This window comes from Oryx dammah, unplaced genomic scaffold (genome assembly GCF_014754425.2).
Source record: "Oryx dammah isolate SB20612 unplaced genomic scaffold, SCBI_Odam_1.1 HiC_scaffold_13, whole genome shotgun sequence".
NCBI lineage: Eukaryota > Metazoa > Chordata > Mammalia > Artiodactyla > Bovidae > Oryx > Oryx dammah.
This window is the reverse complement of record NW_024070197.1, coordinates 25,582,799-25,602,790: the sequence shown is the minus strand read 5'-3', so window position 1 is coordinate 25,602,790 and position 19,992 is coordinate 25,582,799. Positions and strand designations below refer to the sequence as shown.

The 19,992-nt window shown below is 38.5% G+C and overlaps 1 protein-coding gene across 2 annotated transcripts in view; it reads left to right on the top strand.

Moving 5' to 3' along the window:
- Positions 1–1,543: 1,543 nt before the first annotated feature.
- AP1G1 (adaptor related protein complex 1 subunit gamma 1) overlaps positions 1,544–19,992 on the top strand; it is an 81,858-nt gene continuing 63,409 nt past the window's right edge. Inside the window, exon 1 of one of the 2 annotated variants that reach the window (XM_040253175.1) lies at positions 1,544–1,931. The gene's annotated coding sequence lies outside the window, so the exon portion shown is untranslated. The remainder of the gene's footprint in view (positions 1,932–19,992) is intronic. The other variant, XM_040253176.1, reaches the window with a different exon arrangement.

The following is a 19,992-nucleotide window of genomic DNA, read 5'->3' as shown; positions in this document are numbered from 1 at the left end:
TGGATGTGGGGTATCTCTTCACGGCTGCTCCAGCAAAGTGCAGCCGCTACTGTGTGGATCACAATAAACTGTGGAAAATTCTGAAAGAGATGGGAATACCAGACCACTTGACCTGCCTCTTGAGAAACCTATATGCAGGTCAGGAAGCAACAGTTAGAACTGGACATGGAACAACAGACTGGTTCCAAATAGGAAAAGGAGTACATCAAGGCTGTATATTGTCACCCTGCTTATTTAGCTTATATGCAGAGTACAGCATGAGAAACGCTGGGGTGGAAGAAGCACAAGCTGGAATCAAGATTGCCGGGAGAAATATCAATCACCTCAGATATGCAGATGACACTACCCTTATGGGAGAAAGTGAAAAGGAACTAAAAAGCTCTTGATGAAAGTGAAAGAGGAGAGTGAAAAAGTTGGCTTAAAGCTCAACATTTAGAAAACTAAGATCATGGCATCCGGTCCCATCACTTCATGGGAAATAGATGGGGAAACAGTGCAAACAGTGTCAGACTTTATTTTGGGGGGCTCCAAAATCACTGCAGATGGTGATTGCAGCCATGAAATTAAAAGACACTTACTCCTTGGAAGGAAAGTTATGACCAACCTAGATAGCATATTCAAAAGCAGAGACATTACTTTGCCAACAAAGGTCCGTCTAGTCAAGGCTATTGTTTTTCCAGTGGTCATGTATGGATGTGAGAGTTGGACCGTGAAGAAGGCTGAGCACCGAAGAACTGATGCTTTTGAATTGTGGTGTTGGAAAAGATTCTTGAGAGTCCCTTGGACTGCAAGGAGATCCAACCAGTCTATTCTAAAGATCAGCCCTGGGTGTTCTTTGGAAGGAATGATGTTAAAGCTGAAAATCCAGTACTTTGGCCACCTCATGCGAAAAGTTGACTCATTGCAAAAGACTCTGATGCTGGGAGGGATTGGGGGCAGGAGGAGAAGGGGACGACAGAAGATGAGATGGCTGGATGGCATCACTGACTCGATGGACGTGAGTCTGAGTGAACTCCGGGAATTGGTGATGGACAGGCAGGCCTGGGGTGCTGTGATTCATGGGGTCACAGAGTCGGACACGACTGAGCGACTGAACTGAACACAAATTTTCTTTTTACAATGAGGAAACTGAGACCCAGAGAATCTAAATGTCTTGTTCAATGCCAAAGGTTGACAGGTGATAGTGTGCTTGAAATCTATTCTTCTGTGACATCCTCTCTTATTTTTATAAAATGTGTTGCAAAGATGACATAAAACTTCAGAATCCAAGACTACTTGGAGCATGATCCTAAAGTTAACCTACAGAGAAAGCTAAGGTCTCAAAAGTGATAGGTAAGAATTTGGGGTTCTGGCGGATCAGGACCAGCTCGGCCAGGCTCAGTATTCTCCGCCTCTACCTACCTCTCCTCCCCATTTCCTCCGCTACCTTGCTAGCCCCACCCTTTTCAGGTGGCCCCGCCACTTCCTGGTAGCCCAGCTCCCACCCCACCGCAGGCGGAACCAATGTTCGTGGGCTCTGGGGTCCACCGGATCTTTCTCGCTCAGACTCTTCGCAGCGGTGACTCGGCAGCGGCGTCTCGCGTCATCAGTGACAGCCCCGATTCTTGCTACGCTTTGCGTCGCTCTTCCAGGAGCAGTCACCTCCTCCTTGGCAAATAGTCCTCGGTGGGGTCCGAGTTCTTGGATAATAGGAGAGGGGAAGCACGAGAAGTTGCTGTCTGGGAACGCGGGACCGACAAGCAGAGAGAGATAGGGCCTTAAGTTTCTGTGATAGTGTGCAAAGTTAGTTAAAAACTCCTTCCCACCTAAGATCCCTCCGCCTGCAGTAGCGGTGGTGAGGCCGAGGGAGCCGCCATTTTGGATGTTCGGTTCCTGCTGCCACTGCTGCCACCGCCCCCGGAGCTGCTGGTTTCATTCGAGGTTTCGGGCCGGTGAGTGTCAGTCGCGGCGCGAAGAGAATACTTCTTGTTTTACTCTGCGCCTGCCGGGAGCTCTCGGCCGGAAGTTTCCTGTCTATCCCAGGGGTCCGGTCCCAGATCGTGGAGGGTGAGAAGAGAGGACAGAGACTGGGCCAGGAGGGGCCGGGAGCACAGGGGTTGTTCTTACTTCTTGAGGGCCAACCCCGAGGCCTCAGACCCGGAGGCTCCGCACGCGGCTGCGTCTGTGTTATGGCGTTGCCCGGCCGGTACGGGCCTCCTTGGACCCATTGACGTTCTCAGGCTGCACTCCTCCTTTGAGGACTCATTGAGAGAGCCTGGGGTTAGCGGGGCGGGTCCCACCTCCGCGTGTCTTCTGTGTGCCACGTATCAGTGTTCTTGTATCTTGCATCCTAGTCAGGTCTTTCGTGAAACTCTCCTCTATATTTCCAAATACTCAGTTAGTTAATCGTTGTCTGCATCCGCATTGCCGTTCTCTTTGAACTGGACGTCGGCCTCGCCTCTCTCTAACCTTCCGACCAACTTCTTTCCCAATTTTCTGGGGTTCCCCCCATCTTTTTCTTAAACTCACCTGAGAATACATTGGTTACCCTTCTCTCAAAGTCCTAATCCTGCAGGCATCAGTTATTAATAATTCTCCCGATTTTCTTGGCGGCTTGACAGAGTCGGGACGGTTGGTTGTGTTTCTCAGTTAGGGTTTGGTGTAGGAGATTCGTCGAACCACTCGCTCAAGAGTGTGCTTCAACAGTACATGTTTATAAAGCTGAGTAAAGGGTATTTGGGGGGAAGGTGGTAGGGAGAGGCTGTCAAATATTTTCTCATTGGTATTTTCTCATCCCTTCTTGGGCTGAACACGTAGCTTCTGGGTACTTTTGGACACTTAACATATTTTTCTTAATGCTGTGTATCCCTCCCCAGGGCAATCTGCCTCTGAAAAAGAATCTTAGTCTGACATTGGTAGAAGGGAAAGGAACCTTTTTTAGATACTGTAGGGATTAGTGAACAGAAGAGAGGAGTGAAGATTTCTTAGTGATTTTAACTTTCAAGTGGTTTGTACAGTAGTGTTCTTCGTTGATTAACTCCGAAAAAATACTTGGATTGACTTCGTGTATGGTATTTTTCTGGGGATAGTTGAATTTTAGATATTCTCTTTTACTGTTCCCCATAATGCTTATCATACTGTATACACTTTAACCTTTGCTTTAAAAATATAGACTCTCCAGACCCCTAATTTCACCACTTTCATTCTGTTCTTGAGGTATGTTTGCAGTATAGTATACTTGAATAAAAAGCATTTCACTGTAATTCACTGATTATTTCCTATAATTCAAGTTAGATGAGTGTGATTGAGTCACCTCTGTTTCACCTCAGCCTGGGTTTTAACATCTGCAAAAGATGTAAATTATTTGAGATGGTACCCTAGTGACTGCTGAAACTTAAATTTATAACTTGAACTTGACCAAATCTTTCAATACTTGAAACTCTAATTCCTGTATAAGTGCATTATTCTTATCAGGTTATTATCAGGTAGATAAATTCCTGTACTAGTCATATGATGTCTTAGTAGAAGAGTGCATGTTTCATTGTAAATAGTGTTCTTGGTATTTGTTTTCAGGAGACTTTCCAAAAATGTTTTATTTACTGTTTGTATATTTACTTTAAAGCCATGGAGTCTCTTTTTGGTTTAAAGGGCTGTCTAACAAGATAAATGGAATCCTCACTCATATACGTGGGCTTCCCTGGTGCTCAGATGGTCAAGAATCTGCCCGCTATGTGGGAGACCTGGGTTCGATCCCTGGGTTGGGAAGATTCCCTGGAGGAGGAAATGGCAACCCACTCCAGTATTCTTGCCTTGGAGAACCCCCATGGGCAGGGGAGCCTGGTGGGTTGCAAAGAGTTGGACACGACTGAGCGACTAGGCACAGCAGCACTCATATACTGAGTATCCCCTTGTAGTTGCTACTGAAATGTTCATTTCTGAGTTACACTATCAAATACTCCCAGTATTAAATATTGGGAGAGCTATCAGATGGGTGTTAACTTAGTTCATTTCAGGGTATTAAGTACTGCTCTTTAAATGTCATTCATTCTTGGGTAGTTTGCATTCAGTTGGAGAAAGCATCTTTTTGCCTTGCAAATGATAAGTGTTGTTTATTTTAGTGCACCTTTGATTGATCATACTTGAATGTCTACTTGATCTAAGGGATTGTTGGGGTTCCATACTTGAAATAAACATTGTTTAGGAAACCTTAATTTCTTTTGGAGCAGTTGCTTGTTCTTTGATTTGTTTCACTGACAGCAGTTCTAGATTTGAAGATGAATTTTAGAGTGAAAATAAAAGTACGAAAATTGTCAGCAATGTTTTGGTGATATTTCATCATACTCTTTATTTTTAAAAGTGGTCTTGAGTCTTGAGATTAGTTGTGTGCAAAAACAAAAACTTATGTTTTTATGTGATTTGTAATAATTCTATGCAAATTGAAAAAGTTGAACGAGTATTTTCCAAAAGATTATTTTTAATTAAAAAAATGGAATTGGGAAAACACATACCAAAACAGATTATCAGAATGCTTAATCTCCTTATTCGCATTTGATGAGGATTTAAAAATTTTGTATATACAGCAGGATGTAATTGATATCAAAACTTTAATTTGTATTTAGCTTCAGAAAGTCTAAAACTATTACCTTTCTTCAACCTGCAACAACTTGTTTTATCTGTTTTAGGTGCTTGTCTTTCAGTCTTCCTTTATGAATTGTTTTCAGTTCTTGATTTTCACTTTCATCTTTTTGTTACTTGTTCATTTTCTTTCATGCAGGATGATGTTATAGTAGCTATGTGTTTGTTGCTCAGTAGTGTCCGACTGTTTGCGACCCCATCAACTAGCCCGCCAGGCTCCTCTGTCTGTGGAATTCTCCAGGCAAGAATACTGGAGTGGGTAACCATTCCCTTCTCCAGGGGATCTTCCCGACCCAGGGACCAAACCCAAGTCTCCTGCATTGCAGGCGAATTCTTTACCACCTGAGCCACCAGGGAAGCCCATTAAAGTAGTAAGCAGTTTTAAAATTAAGAGAACATATAGATTTATGTAAGCGCTTGTATTTGTTGGCTTACAGGTTTTGAAAATGATTTTTGGCAAAAAGTATTAGGATTCTTTCATTTGCCTTTTTGTATAGAAAATTTTGTTTCAGTAAAGGCATCATTTCTACATTTAAAGTACATATAAGATTTTTCTTCACTGAAGGAGGCATTGAAAATACTTAATTTGCTGTGAATTCTGGTCACTAGAACAATCCCTTGTCAGAGTTTGAAGGGTCCAGAAGTGGAAGAAAAAAAAAACCCCACACTTGCCAAACTTGTTGAGTCAGTATTAACTTAACACTTTTGTGCAAAAAGGGCAAAGGTTAGGATAATATGATTAAAATGAGAAATGCGGTTTTACTAGGTACTTTGAAGTTTAGCCTTTTTTGGTGGGGTTTTGTTTTGAACTACTCAAACTATTGGAGAAGAAAATTAATGAGTTATAAATGTTGCCAGTGAAAAACAGGCTTAGAAAGAAAAAGGATTTTTTTTTAAAAGATGAAGAAAACATATGTGACCTTTGTACTTTATTAATAATTAAAGACATCTTAAAGGCAAGTAGTTTTCACCCCGTTTCTTTGTTGTTACAGTGCAACAGTCACAGTGTAACCTGATAACCCATTGCTTTGCTCACTCTAGTTTGCATGTGTAGCTGATTGTGTTGGGCTGAGCATCCTAGGCTGTGCAGCTTGTCTGGCTTTGAGAGTAATGTTATAGATTCTTAGAAAGAACAAATATGAGAAGGACATGTACTTATTAATCTTTGGAGATGTAAAACATTTGTAGTCTCCTTGTCAGTGTTTGGATTAAAATTAAGACTGTCACAGTATAGACAGTGTACACTGTTTGATCACAAGATTTAACTTTTGTAAATGATCACACAGTTGTACAACTCAAAAGAAGTTCCACTAGTGTTTTTACATCTGTTTAGTTTTTTGCTTGCTAAACCTCACTCTTGGGAAATTGTTCAGTTTTAAGCTGAAGAGAAGAAGGGAAGTTAATTTTTTAAATTCCCTTCTAAAGTCTACACAAGAGATTCCCTTCCCACTTTTTGAAATTTTTGAAAACATGATACTTTTAAAATATGGTGAAAATACTGGTTTGAGATGGATGGAGAAACTAATGAAGAAATAGGTACACTGTGTAGAGTTAATTGAATCTTTGTAGTTATTGTTAGGGGTTTTGGGGTCTGAATATTGAAGGAAAACTATTGTAAGAAGAAAGAGCCTTGGGATTTCCCTAGTGGACCAGTGGTTAAGACTCTTTGATTGCACTGCCAGAGGCTTGGGTTCGGTCCCTTGTTGGGGAACCAAGATCCTGGATGCGTCATGGTGTGGCCAAAAAAAAAAAAAAAAAACAAACAAGAAACAAAAGAAGAAGGAAGAGCCTCTTTTTCTGATAGTCACTCAGTTGTGACTCTTTGCCACACCATGGACTGAAAGCTGTCAGGCTCCTCTGTCCATGGAGTTAATTTTCCAGGCAAGAATACTGGAGTGAGCTGCCATTTCCTACTCCAGGGAATCTTCCTGACGAAGGGATTGAACTTGCGTCTGTTTTGTGTTTGTTGGCAGGTGGGTTCTTTACCAGTGAGCCACCTGGGACTCCTTTCTGTTTGTTAGTATTCAGTCAATGTATGTGACTTTTAAAAATGTGTATTTCTATCAGTGAAGGCATGGGCACTGTATTTTCTTTAGAAGCTTTACATGGTGAAAGTTTAATAAATGGCGTTCATTATTTAAGAAAGTAGAATGAGGAAGTTGTTATAATTTGACTCTACTATCATTTGGTTGTGTTGTTTTATTTACGCACACTGAACTTTTGTTATTCCTTGAATACTTAAGTGTTCTTTCATTCATTGTACCTGTTCTGCTTATACCTGGAATGCTTTTCTTTCTCCTTTCCAACTAGTGAATCTATTCTTTCTTCCACTCTACCCCAGGCAAAGGATTGTAGTTGTTTTGTTTTTTTTTAATGTTTGTGGAATTGTTTACAAAGGACAAGAACCATCTAATTTATGGCATCCCTAGTACATAGCACATGTGTGCATGCAGAGTCCTTTCAGCCGAGTCCGGCTCTGTGACCCCGTGCACTGCAGCCTGCCAGGCTCCTCTGTCCTTGGGATTCTCCAGGCAAGCATACTGGAGTGGGTTGCCATGCCCTTCTCCAGGGGATCTTCCCGACCCAGGGGTCAGACTCAAGTTTCTTGTGTCTCCTCTGTAGCAGGCAGATTCTTTATCCACTGAGCCACATGGGAAGCTCATAGGAGTTTACTGCAGGTCATTTACTTGTGACTGATAGAGTTGATGTTATTGAAATTTATTTTCAGATTTAGAACATATACAAAACCTTATCTGTGTGTCTTTGGAAATATTATTTAGATATTTAGTTCCAAAATGGATATTTTCCTTTTCTACTTGTAATTTACTCAGACCCTTTGTTATGCCAAGGTTTCAAGTGACAGCAAAGAAATTTGCTCTGCCTGCCATCTTTTTTCTTTCTTTTGAATACCTGTTATGTAATTCATTATGCTCAGGGGACTAATAGTAAGCTGAGAACTTCAATCTTTTTCCTCAAAATGGGAATATGTTGATAGTTTAGTGATTTGTTATTGACTTTCCCACTGTTTTTGAAGACTCTACTTTAACAGTGCTGAGGCGTTTTTATTTGCAAAATAATAGATGTCCACTGTAATGAATTTTAAAAAAACTGAAGACACGCTTCTAAAAAAAAAAAACTGTGCATTTCCCCAACAGCTTTGTTATTACTCCCCAACCATTTTACCGGGTTTTGAGTATACTTCAGTATCTCTCCATGCTTGGTTCAGTACTGTATATACATCAATGTACATACATGGGGTGCTTTGCTTTTGCAAAGGGGAGATCATACTTTCTATGTTACTCTGTAACTGAAACTTTTCTCAACACATCATGGTCAGTAAGTATAATTCTACCTTGTTTTATAGAGGGGTGGGATGGAAGGGTGGAAGGGAGGCTCAAGAGGGAGGAGATAAATGTATACTTACGGTTGATTTATGTTGTTTTACAGCAGAAACCAACATGGCATTGTAATTATCTTCCAATTAAAAAAAGGAAATGCTATTATGTCTCACAGTGTGGATGTACTCTACATAATTTTTTCAGTCATTTTCTTGTATATATTTAGGCTGTTTCTAGATTTTTGCACTACAAACAATAGTGCACTAGACATCCTTTTACATGTCCCTGTATTTGCTGATACTTTTATTTCTACAGAGTAGAATCTCTTGGGTGGGATTTCTGAGTTAAAGGAATTATATTTTCAACGTTACTGTTGCCAGATTACTTTTAGTAGGTTGTCATAATTTCCATCTCTACTAGCAGTAGGTTCTCCATAATGTCACATCTTTAGGTGACATTACTTAATTTTATTTTTGCTGGTCTGCTAGTTGTTAAATGTTTTCTCAGTTTTGTCTTAATTTTAATTTCCTTGATTATTGCTGGAGCTAGTCTCTTTTAATATGTTTTGTGGTCTTTTGGATTTCCTTTACTGTGAATTGCCTGTTCATGCCCTTGCTTCATTTTTCTTTTTCTCCTATCTTGCAGGAACATCTTATGGTATATTAATTCTTTGTTGTATAACACATGAATTTATTAATCTAGAGTTAAATTTTATCTGATATAAAGTAAGGGGTCTTATATGATTTTCTTTTGTATAGAGAGCCAGCTGTGTCCAGACTAAATAAACTATCTTTTCTTCAATGAATTAAGTGCTGCCTTATCATATGTTAAGTTCCCATATATGTTTGCTCTATTTCTGGATGTTCTATTTGACTCTTCCTGTACCATTATTTTACTGTTTTGAATATCATAGCTTTATATAGAAAGTTACGCTCTGTTAAGAAGAGCTCCTGTCACTGTACTTTTCAGTTTTTCTGACGATTCATAAATATTTATTCTTATCTATATTGGTTGAATATAATTCTGTTGAGTTCAGAAAGCCTCAAAAAAGCCAAGTCAGTGTTTCAAATTGCACTATATTCATGTATGTATTTTGGAAGGCCTGACATTTTAAAATGATAACTTTTCCATATTATTATGTTTCCATTTATTGAGGTCTTATTTTAGTTTCTTCAGTAAAGATTTCGTAGATTTAATAGTTGTCTTCATCTAGTTCATGTACCTTTCTTGCTAAATTTATTCCTAGATATTTTACAGTTTTTGACTCTGTTATCAGTGGGACTTCAACCCTGCCCCCTGGGGGCCCCCCCCCCCCCGCCATTTCTAACTAATGTCAAACGTAGGTTAAAAATGAATCTTTCATTTCCTATAGACCAGTGCTTCTCCTCCCCACCCACTTCTTGGCTATCTCAAATGAACATAACTTGGATTCGTGAAGAATATGCTAGGGAAAATTTATTGTCTTAGTATGAAGTTACCTTCTCATAGCTTTATAAAGTCATCTGTAGAAAAGTGCCCATAGATAACTGTGACTCTGTCCTTTTAGGATGAGTGCCATCTTTTTATTTTGAAAGTTTGCAGTTTTGCTTTATTTATCCATTCTTGTGGTTTTTGTTAATTTGAATCTTTAAAGCAAGAATTCTCAAATTATGCATGTTCATTATATGAAAGATATCAAAATATATTCACATGAGGTACAGATATCTCCCTTAAGATTTATCTTACCCTTTCAATTCAATTCAGTTCAGTCACTCAGTCGTGTCTCACTCTGAGACCCCATGGACTGCAGCATGCCAGGCCTCCCTGTCCGTCACCAACTCCCGGAGCTTGCTCAAACTTGTGTTCATCAAGTCGGTGATGCCATCCAACCATCTCATCCTCTGTCGTCCCCTTCTCCTCTTGCCTTCAGTCTTGCCCATCATCAGGATCTTTTCCAGGGAGTCAGTTCTTTGCATCAGGTGGCCAAAGTATTGGAGTTTCAGCTTCAGTATCAGTCCTTCCAATGAATATTCAGGACTGATTTCCTTTGAGATGGACTAGTTGAATCTTCTTGCAGTCCAAGAGACTCTCAAGAGTCTTCTCCAACACCAGAATTCAAGAGCATCAGTTCTTTGGTGCTCAGCTTTTTTTACAGTGCAACTCTCACACCCATACATGACTACTGGCAAAACCGTAGCTTTGACTAAACAGACCTTTGTTGGCAAAGTAATGTCTCTGCTTTTTAATATGTTGTCTAGGTTGGTCATAACTTTCCTTCTAAGGAGTAAGTGTCTTTTAACTTCATGGCTGCAGTCACCATCTGCAGTGATTTTGGAGCCCCCTAAAATAAAGTCTGTCACTGTTTCCATTGTTTCCCAATCTGTTTGCCATGAAGTGTTGGGACCGGATGCCATGATCTTCGTTTTCTGAATGCTGAGCTTTAAGCCAACCTTTTCACTCTCCTCTTTCACTTTCAAGAAGCTTTTGAGTTCCTCTTCACTTTCTGCCATAAGGGTGGTGTCATCTGCATATCTGAGGTGATTGATATTTCTCCCGGCAACCTTGATTCCAGCTTGTGCTTCTTCCAGCCCAGCGTTTCTCATTATGTATTCTGCATATAAGCTAAATAAGCAGGGTGACAATATACAGCCTCAACGTACTCCTTTTCCTATTTGGAACCAGTCTGTTGTTCCATGTCCAAGGCTTATCTTTAAAAAAAGTAAGATTTTATTTGAAGCATTTTGTGACCGTTTTTGATAATTGAGGCCTCTATGATATATCTTTACTAATATTAGGGTTAAGAGAGTGAAAATTTGCTTTTTATTTTATTTGTGTCAAATTGATCATGTTCATCTGTCATTGTTTATTTGGGCTTTATTACTTTTCATATGAATTAAGGTGACTGAATTGTTCAGTAGGCATATTTACATTTATATATATCTAATTTTAAAGTCTCAGGTTTGGTGAGTTTTGCTTATGGGTAGTTAAGCATAAAAGAAGATTCTTATAACACTGACAATTGAGGGACAATTGAGCTTAAGATCTCGTAGAGGGATACCAGGTGACTGCTTAGACAGGGTGTGGTAATATCCTAATGTGGTCACACATTTCACAGCCTTCCCCTTGAAGATCCAGAAATTCCATTTTAGTATTTCACCTAGGAATGATTCATCCTGATCAGACTCACTGATGTGTAAGTTAGGATAACAGTGTTGTAATTCATAAGGGGTTATACTTTTCTATTGAATTACCTGTATCTACTTTGTGGGGTCCTCTGTTCCTTGTATGGAGGTATTTGGGAGGCAAGGTGCTTCAGAAGGTGATTAATAATCAGAAAGTTGCGTTGTGAGCCTGAAACCAGATCCTATAAAGTTGGATGGGCTTGAGTGTTTTATCATTCTAGGCCAAGGTGAAACTTGAAAGAACTGTCCCTGTCCGACAATGGTGTTTTGCCTCTCCAGAGACCAAAATACTTATCCCCAGATTTAATCTCTTCTGTTCAAACAGTGGTGTATTAACACTGGCCACCCCTTTTTCTTCACTCTGCAGAACAGCTCCTTTCTATGAACACATTTCTTCATACAGGAGAAAGAAATGTGTGCTGCTTCCCCCTCCCTGCCCACTTTACCCCAAAGAAAGAAAACCACAAAGACACAGACAGTGAGAGAGTGCAGCTAATTCAGATTAATGACAGGTAGTGTTTGTATTGGAGAGGGAAAATGGCACCCCACTCCAGTACTTCTGCCTGGAAAGTCCCATGGGCAGAGGAGCCTGGTAGACGGCAGTCCATGGGGTTGAGCAGAGTTGGACATGACTGCGTGACTTCACTTTCACTTTTCACTTTCATGCACTGGAGAAGGAAATGGCAACCCTGGTGGGCTGCCGTCTTGGGGTTGCACAGAGTCGGAAATGACTGAAGCAGCTTAGCAGCAGCAGTGTCTGTAAGATAAATTGTAAAGTAAAAGTCTGATTGAAGCATAATACTGTTGATTAGTTTGGTTTAAGTTTGTTACTATTAAGCTTTCTTACTATTTTGGTCATGGTAGTTTTGCAAGTTTTATATATACTAAAGCAATTCAGATATACATATGAGATAAAAATCTGAAATAAGGGTTTTGTGTGGAGTGTAACTTGAAAGTATAGGTCATATGGAGAGTGTGAGAGAGAAAGCAAGGCAACTTCTTTTGGAGGGTTTTGCTCAGTTTTAATTTGGGTCCCTTGAGCACTCTCTGCCATACTTACAAGTCTGTGGTTGGTGGTAAAGTTAACAGAAATCTTAATTTCTTTTCTTACTGTTCATCAAGAAAGATTTCAAGTATAGTGGGTGGCGAGAAAAGGAGATAATTTTCATATTGAAAAATCACTTTTAATTTGGGGTTTCTTTTTAGATTTAGAGCTCAAATACCTTTAAGTTTAGAGGAAGCAGGATCAGATAGCAGTGGGAGTCCCACCCTTTATGTATTTGACTGTTGGCTGTTAGCGAAGCGCTCACAGCCAGGGAATGTAAGGTCAGAAGTGGGAAGAAAGTTAACTAAGTATGATAGAATAGAGGACTGGGTTAAAACCTGATGCCTTTTCTATAGCTGTTAGTGAGTATCCAGTGCACTTTATTTTGTATTCTCTGGAAAGAACAAGTACATTTTCTTTAAATAAGGGTCTTCTACTCTTTAGAATTCAATAAATGCAGTATTTATTCAGTTCCTACTCTTTAAGGCAAGGGGAATATAAGGATTAATAAAATAATCAAGAATCAGGCTTTAGGGAGCTTATATGTGAGTGGGAAAAATAGATATTTTAGAGAAAAAAAAGAGGTGATCATGGCTTGGAGATGGTATTGATGGTTTTATCCCACAAAGGGTTTTGTGGAAATTTTGGAAAGTAACTATTTTCTCCATTTCAGGGATAAGATTTAGGTGAATTGGAACATTTGCAGTCTTTTTTTCCCCTGGTTTCTTCTACTATTTAAAATTTTTGTTTTCTATATGAAGCATTTGTAGTTTTGATTACTTTGATATGTAAAATAATACTAATTTAGTTTTAAGCTTCAAAACCCAATTTTGTTTAACCATTTTGGATAGAAATTTTTCCAAACTGAATTTCATACTTCCTTTTTTTTCTGTTTTCATCCTTATTTACCAAATAACCATTAATTAAATAGAATACATTTATCCACAGCTCCTGTTCCTTAATAAATCAGACTTAATTTCTTTGTGTTTGCTTTTCATCCTTGTCCTAATAAGTGTTTTACTTTTTACGTTTAGTTTTTTAAAAGATGACAAAGAGGGACATTTTATTTTGAAAACATGTACAACCATGTACATATAACACATGTGGATGTTTAGGCATTGACTGAAACCATTGAAATACTAAGTGTGTTAGACGTACAAAGAGAAATTGACAAAAACATAGTCATGGTAACAGACTTAAATATATCTTTCTCAGTCTTTGATGGATCAGGAAGTTAAACGAATGAGAGTGGATAGTATTTGAACTATATAATTTTTCGAAATTGATTATTCCATAGATACTGTTTTATTTTCATATAACTGTTACCTTTAGTTTTTAGAGCAGCTTTATGAGATACACACAAAATTGTACATATTTAATGTATAACTTGGGCTTCCCTTGTGGCTCAGTGGTAAAAAATCCACCTGCCAGTGCAGGAGAGTTAGGTTCGATCCCTGGATTGGGAAGATCCCCTGGAGAAGGAAATGGCAACCCACTCCAGTATTCTTGTCTGGGAAATCCCATGGACAGAGGAGCCTGGCAGATTACAGTCCATGGGGTTGCGAAGAGTTGGGCGCAATTTAGTGACTAAACAACAATGTATATAATTTGATGAGTTAGGATATAACTTTATATTCAGTTTTTTTCTACTGCTTTAAATGTTAAATGTTCTTTATGAGCCATTCCTTGATGAGCCAGGGTCTTATTTTAAAAAACTGAATATGGTACTATTTTTAACTTGTTAATATTCTTAGGACTTCAGAGAGAGTTGAAGACTTTTTACTAACACACTAAGTATCCTCAGACTGCTATGCTCTGTGTGTGTCTTAAGTGTGTATAAGATAAATGCTTTAATTTTGGATTTTTTTTAAAAAGCTGTAAATCAAGGTAATTATTGTGGAAGTCAAAGGTAGAGATTTATCAGTGATTTGGTCTTTCCCTTTTTGATTAATCATCTATAATTTTTAATAAGATAGAAATCGGTAAAGGGCACAAGCTTTTTTTTAGACTGTGGAATTTTTAGAATATTTGTGTGTGTTTTTTAGAATACAGCAAGAGCTGTCCTCTTGACAAATTTTCAGTTGCACAATATAATATTGTATAAGCACAGTATTGTTATAGCAGATCTCCAGAATTTATAAATCTTGCTATTATGCTTTTGAATGCTTGCTTCTGTTAGATGTAAGTTTTATTTGTTTGTTTTGCAACCGTTTTTGTTCTTTTTTCCCCTGGCTGTTAGGTGACATTTTAACTATCATTAAACAACTTTCTCCTAGCTCCCACTCTCTTCAGTTTTTCCTCCAGTTTTCTAATTTGTTCTGTTCTGGAAAAAGCTGAATAAGAACCTGTAAATAAAGTAGATGTTCTGGGTTGATATGTGTTGATGTGAATCTCTCTGTTGGCTGCATGAGATTATAAAAATGTGTTTTGGATTCTCAGCTATGTTCTATACTGTATAGCTGAGTCATTACTATACATTATATTCTTACCAAGTTTTTATTTTAAAGGATAGAGTTATTGTTTTTTATGATAGATGTTTAAGTTGTTATATGTTGAGGAATCTCATGGTTTTTGAGTATTTTGAAAAGCAAGTAAACACTTTGAAAAAATAAGGAAATCTACATTGTAATTAAAGTAGGTAATTGGTCTACAGCATTCATTACATATATCTAATACATGGATGTATTTGAATCTAATTTTTAGAAATATTTCAGATATAAAGCACGTGAAAGTGAAGTCGCTCAGTCGTGTCTGACTCTTTGCGACCCCATGGACTGTAGCCTACCAGGCTCCTCCCTCCATGGGATTCTCCAGGCAAGAGTACTGGAGTGGGGTGCCATTGCCTTCTCCAGGGGATCTTCCCAACCCAGGGATCGAACCCGGGTCTCCCACATTCCAGGCAGATGCTTTAACCTCTGAGCCACCAGGGAAGCCCATGGAAAATAATAATAAACATTCATTTAACCTACTGCCTAGTCCAAGAAGTAAAATACCACCAGTGTAGCTGAAGCTTCCTGTGTAATACTACCCCAGTCAGGTTCCCCTCTTTCCTGGATGATTGTCTTTCGCATGCACATTCTTATTCTTTTACTGCATTTTCACAGTTGAGGTATGTTTTAGGTGTACAGCAGAGTGATTCAGCTATACATGTACTCTTTTTTTTTTTTTTTTTAAATATTTATTTATTTGGCTGCCCCAGGTCTTGGTTGTAGGATATAGGATCTGGTTCCCTCACCAGGGATTGAACCCAGGCCCCTGCAACGGGAGCACAGAGTCTTAGCCACTGGACCCCCAGGACAGTCCCCAGTTATACATATACTCTTATTACATTTTTGTAGTAGATCTAAAGAGCACATACTTTCATGTCTTTTAAGCTTTTATAAATATTAATGCTGTGTGTCTTTCTGCGACTTGTTTTTACTCAATTATTTTATTCAGGGATGATTTGTTCATGTAGTCAACATTCCTTTAGTGATTACTATGAGCTAGACACTTTGCTAAGACTTTTATGTGTATTCTGGTTTGTTTCTTGTAACAATCCATTGAGGTAGATACTCTCCCCGTTTTACAGACGAGGAGACTGAATTCTGAGAGGTTAAGACATTTACACAAGGACACAGCTAGTAAGTTGTGGAGCTGGCGTATAAACCTAGGTAGTTTTACATTGTTTTAAACAGTGATAGGGTCATTGAATAAGGGTACATCATCTCTTATCAGTTTTGAAATTGCCAAAAGATGTTCTTCATAATTCTTTTGATGTTAAAGTTTGATCTGACCAGATGCAAGGCTGTTTGTAGTATTTATTTCTCTCCTTGGTATGAATATTCTTATGTGTTACTGCAGAAATATTGTTGGATAATAGAACAGATGCTCCAGACATAATGGGCAAATTATGATGTATTGTGTAGGTACTGTATTACCTTTCTAAAATCCAAAAAATTTTCAGTTCTCCCCTAAAGGTTTTGAATGAGTACTGGTACTGTGCTACATAGGGGCTTCCCAGGTGGCTTAGTGTTGAGAAATCTACCTGTCAGTGCAGGAGATGCAGGAGATGAGGGTTCAATCCCTGAGTCAGGAAGATCCCCTGGAGCAGGAAATGTAACTCACTCCAGTATTCTTGCCTGGAAAATTCCGTAGACAAAGGAGTCTGCCAGACTACAGTCCATGGGGTTGCAAATGAGTCTGAGACTACTGAGTGAATAAACGACTATGCTACAAACCTCTTTCTATGTATGTATGGGGTTTTGGATTTGTTTGATCCAGAAATCGCTCACAAAAGAAAAAAATGTCTAAATATGTTGAGTTAGTTTGGCTATGACAATATTTGGCTTATCATAAATACAGTGTTCTGTCATTGATTAGCAATTTTTGCCTTTTATTATGTGGCTGAATTTTAAAAATCTGTTTTCTTGAGTAGACTTTGAGATCTTAAGGATAGAGGCTATGTCCTTGCCAGTCCTATTATAATGCCTGGCATAGCAAAGGCTCAGCAAATATTTGTTGAATGAGTGATTGGCACTTACTGGTATAACATGTTTCCCTGTTACTTAGGTCATCTCTGGGGTAGTGTGACTAAATGAATTGAACAAGGAGGAAAAAGAAGAGGTACATGAAGCTAACTTCTGATTCTGTATTTTTACATTTTCCCTTTCCATTTTGAAATGGATTTAAATGATGCTTATGTTGATGTGTTGATGTTGTTTATGATATTGTAGTCTCTGTTTTATAAATGGGCCTTCAGCTATTCAGCTTTTGTTGTTGTTGTTGTTCATTTTCTGTTTAAAGACCTTGATCTTGCTGCTTTCTCAGTTCAGAATTCTCAAACTTAGTGTTAAGTATAGTATATAATATTTTGCTCATTATTAAAGTTTGGCTTAATTTTTCCTTGTACAGAATTGCCTGACTGTACAAGCAGTCAATTGAGGCTACCTTTGATTTGTACAGAATGATGCTTTTAAAATTGACAGACTGAAAATAGAATGATACATAGTGTGAACATTAAATATTTGTTCTCATAGATTTTTAAAGCTGATTAAGTACTCTATATTTTTTATTTTAATTTTTCAGTTTTCAGTATTCATATTTATTCAATACCCTTATTTTACTGCTGGAAGAGGGGCTTAGAGAAGTCAAGTGGCTTGCTGTAGGTAGTTGGGCCAACAAGGGTGGTTAAGTACTAGGATCTTATTTTTACTGTTTTGTCCCTAACATTTCTTTTAAATATGCTCTTTTCTTTATAGAAACTGTGTCTGAGGGATATGCCACATGTTAAGAGTTTTTGTTTGAACGATTTAAGAAGTTTCTTATTCAAAATATAAAACCATAGTCGCTAAGGTTTATTAATGTAAGAAGACTTGGGGAGCAGGCGAGAGGAGAGGCTAACTTACTGGGCCCAGTTCTCTTCCAGTAATTTTCCTTCACTTGTAATTTTTTGACTTTAATTATTGTTGCTTCCAGTGCATAGTTCCTGTGCTGTGACTCCCTCCTTTGGGTGCTTTGGCCAAAACACAGACATGACATTTTGTTTTTCTCTTTTGTAGGATTTGAAATGGCTGGAATATTTAGAATAGACCTTCTTGCATATCTAAGGTAGAAATAAAGAGAAATACAAGTTCTCAAAGATTTGTCCTTGTCCTGCTCCACGTATTTAAAGCATTACCCTCTCTTTTAGTCTCAGTTCACTTGTTTAGAAGTCCAAAATGGCTATAGCTTGACAGGCACCCTTTCTGAACTGCCTGGGTTTAAAAAGCACTCCCTTTCAACCTGGCACTCAGGATCTCCTTTCTAGACGGCTTGATACCTCTATGGAGGTTAGCTCAGTAGAGCCCCTACTAGTTTCCTGTCCCTCATAAGCCCCGTTTTTCTATGATAAATTTCTAGATGTAGGGTTGCTGGGTCATATGGTAAGTGTATGTTGTACGTTTATACGAAACTGTCAAGCTATTTTCCAGAGTGGCAGTGCCATTTTGCTTGCCTTCCAGCAGTGTGTAAAAGAGAGTTTCAGTTGCTTTGCATCCTCTCCAGGACTTGGTGTTTTAGCCATTCCAGTAGGTGTATTTTGTTGCTGTTAAATCTTTTAAGTCGTGTTCAACTCTTGTGACCCCATGTGCTGTAGCCTGCCAGGCTCCTCTGTCCGTGGGATTTCCCAGGCGAGAAAGTTATCTTATTGTGGTTTTAACTGGTATTTTTCTAATGCTTAATGTAGTTGAGCATCTTTTAAATATGCTTATTTACTATTCTTACAGCTTTTTGGTAAAGTATTTATTTTAGTTTTTTGCCTGTTTTAAAAAATTGTTAGTTTAACTGTTTCGAGAATTATGTCTGTGTTCTAGATAAATACACGTCCCTTGTTGATATGTGATTTGCAAATATCCCAGTCTGTAACTTGTCTTTTCATTTTCTTAACAGTGTTTTTCATAGTGTAAAACTTTGTACTTTTTATAAAATCCAATTTTACCATTTTTTTTCTTTTATGGATTGTGCCTTTGGTATAACAGCCAAGAACTGTGCCTAACCCTAGGTCATGAAGGTTTACTCCTATATCCTCTAAAAGTTTTATAGTTGTATGTTTTATATTTAGACCTAGGATCCATTTTGAGTTAATAAGGTGTGAGAGTTAGGTCAAGGTTCAGTTTTTTTTCCTTCTCTTTTTACATGTGCATGTTCACTTGTGGTGTGCATTAAGTTGTTCATACTAATACCTAATTATCCTTTTAACGTTTGTCGTAATATCTCCTTTCATTCCTAGTATCGGTAATTTGTATTGTTTCTCTTTTATTGTCTGGCCAGAGGTTTATCAATTTCATTGATCGTTTCTAACAACAAGCTTTTGGCTTCATTGACTTTTTTTTGTTTTTAATTTCATTGATTTGTGTATCGTTTACTTTTTTCTAGTTCTTTTGGGCTATTTACTTTTTAGCTCCCTGACACGCAGATTCATAAAGCGTTCCGTTTTTGGGGGGCTTCCCTGATAGTTCAGTTGGTAAAGAATCCACCTGCAATGTAAGAGACCTCGGTTCAATTCCTGGGCCTGGCAGATCCGCTGGAGAAGGGATGGGCTACCCACGCCAGTATGCTTGGGTTTCCCTTGTGGCTCAGCTGGTAAAGAATCTGCCCACAATGCGCAAGACCTGGGTTCGATCCCTGGGTTGGGAAGATCCCCTAGAGAAGGGAATGGCTACCCACCCTAGTATTCTGGCCTGGAGAATTCCATGGATTGTATAGTCCATGGTGTTGCAAAGAGTCGGACACGACTGAGTGACTTTCGCTTCACTTACCTGACCAGGGTTGACCAGGGATTGCCCTCAACAGTGAAAGTAAGGAGTCCTAACCACTGGACCGCCAGGAAATTCCTTCTAGTTTTTTTTTAAAGTAGAACCTTAGTTGTTAGATTGTTGACATGTAAGTCCTTAATGCTATATACATTTCCCATTAACCACTGCTTTAGTGTATACCTCAGATTTTGGTGTGTGTTTATGTTTCTGTTCAATTCGGTATATTTACTAATTTCCCTTGATACTTCCTCTTTTACCCATGGATTATTTGGGAATGTATTGTTTAATTTCGAGGTAGATGGAGAGTTTTCCAGTTAGCTTTCTGTTATTGATTTCTAGTTTAATTCCATTATGGTCAGAGGCCTTTTTTTTTTTTTTTTTTTTTAATTTCCATTCGTTTAACTTTATTAACTTTTTCTTTTTTTGGCTGTGTGGCTTGTGGGATCTCAGTTCCCCAACCAGCAATTGAACCGGAGACAGTGAAAGCGCCAAGTGTTAATCATTGTACTAGTATGGAATTCCCTAACTTTTTCCCCCAAATGGTCTAGGACACAGTCTGT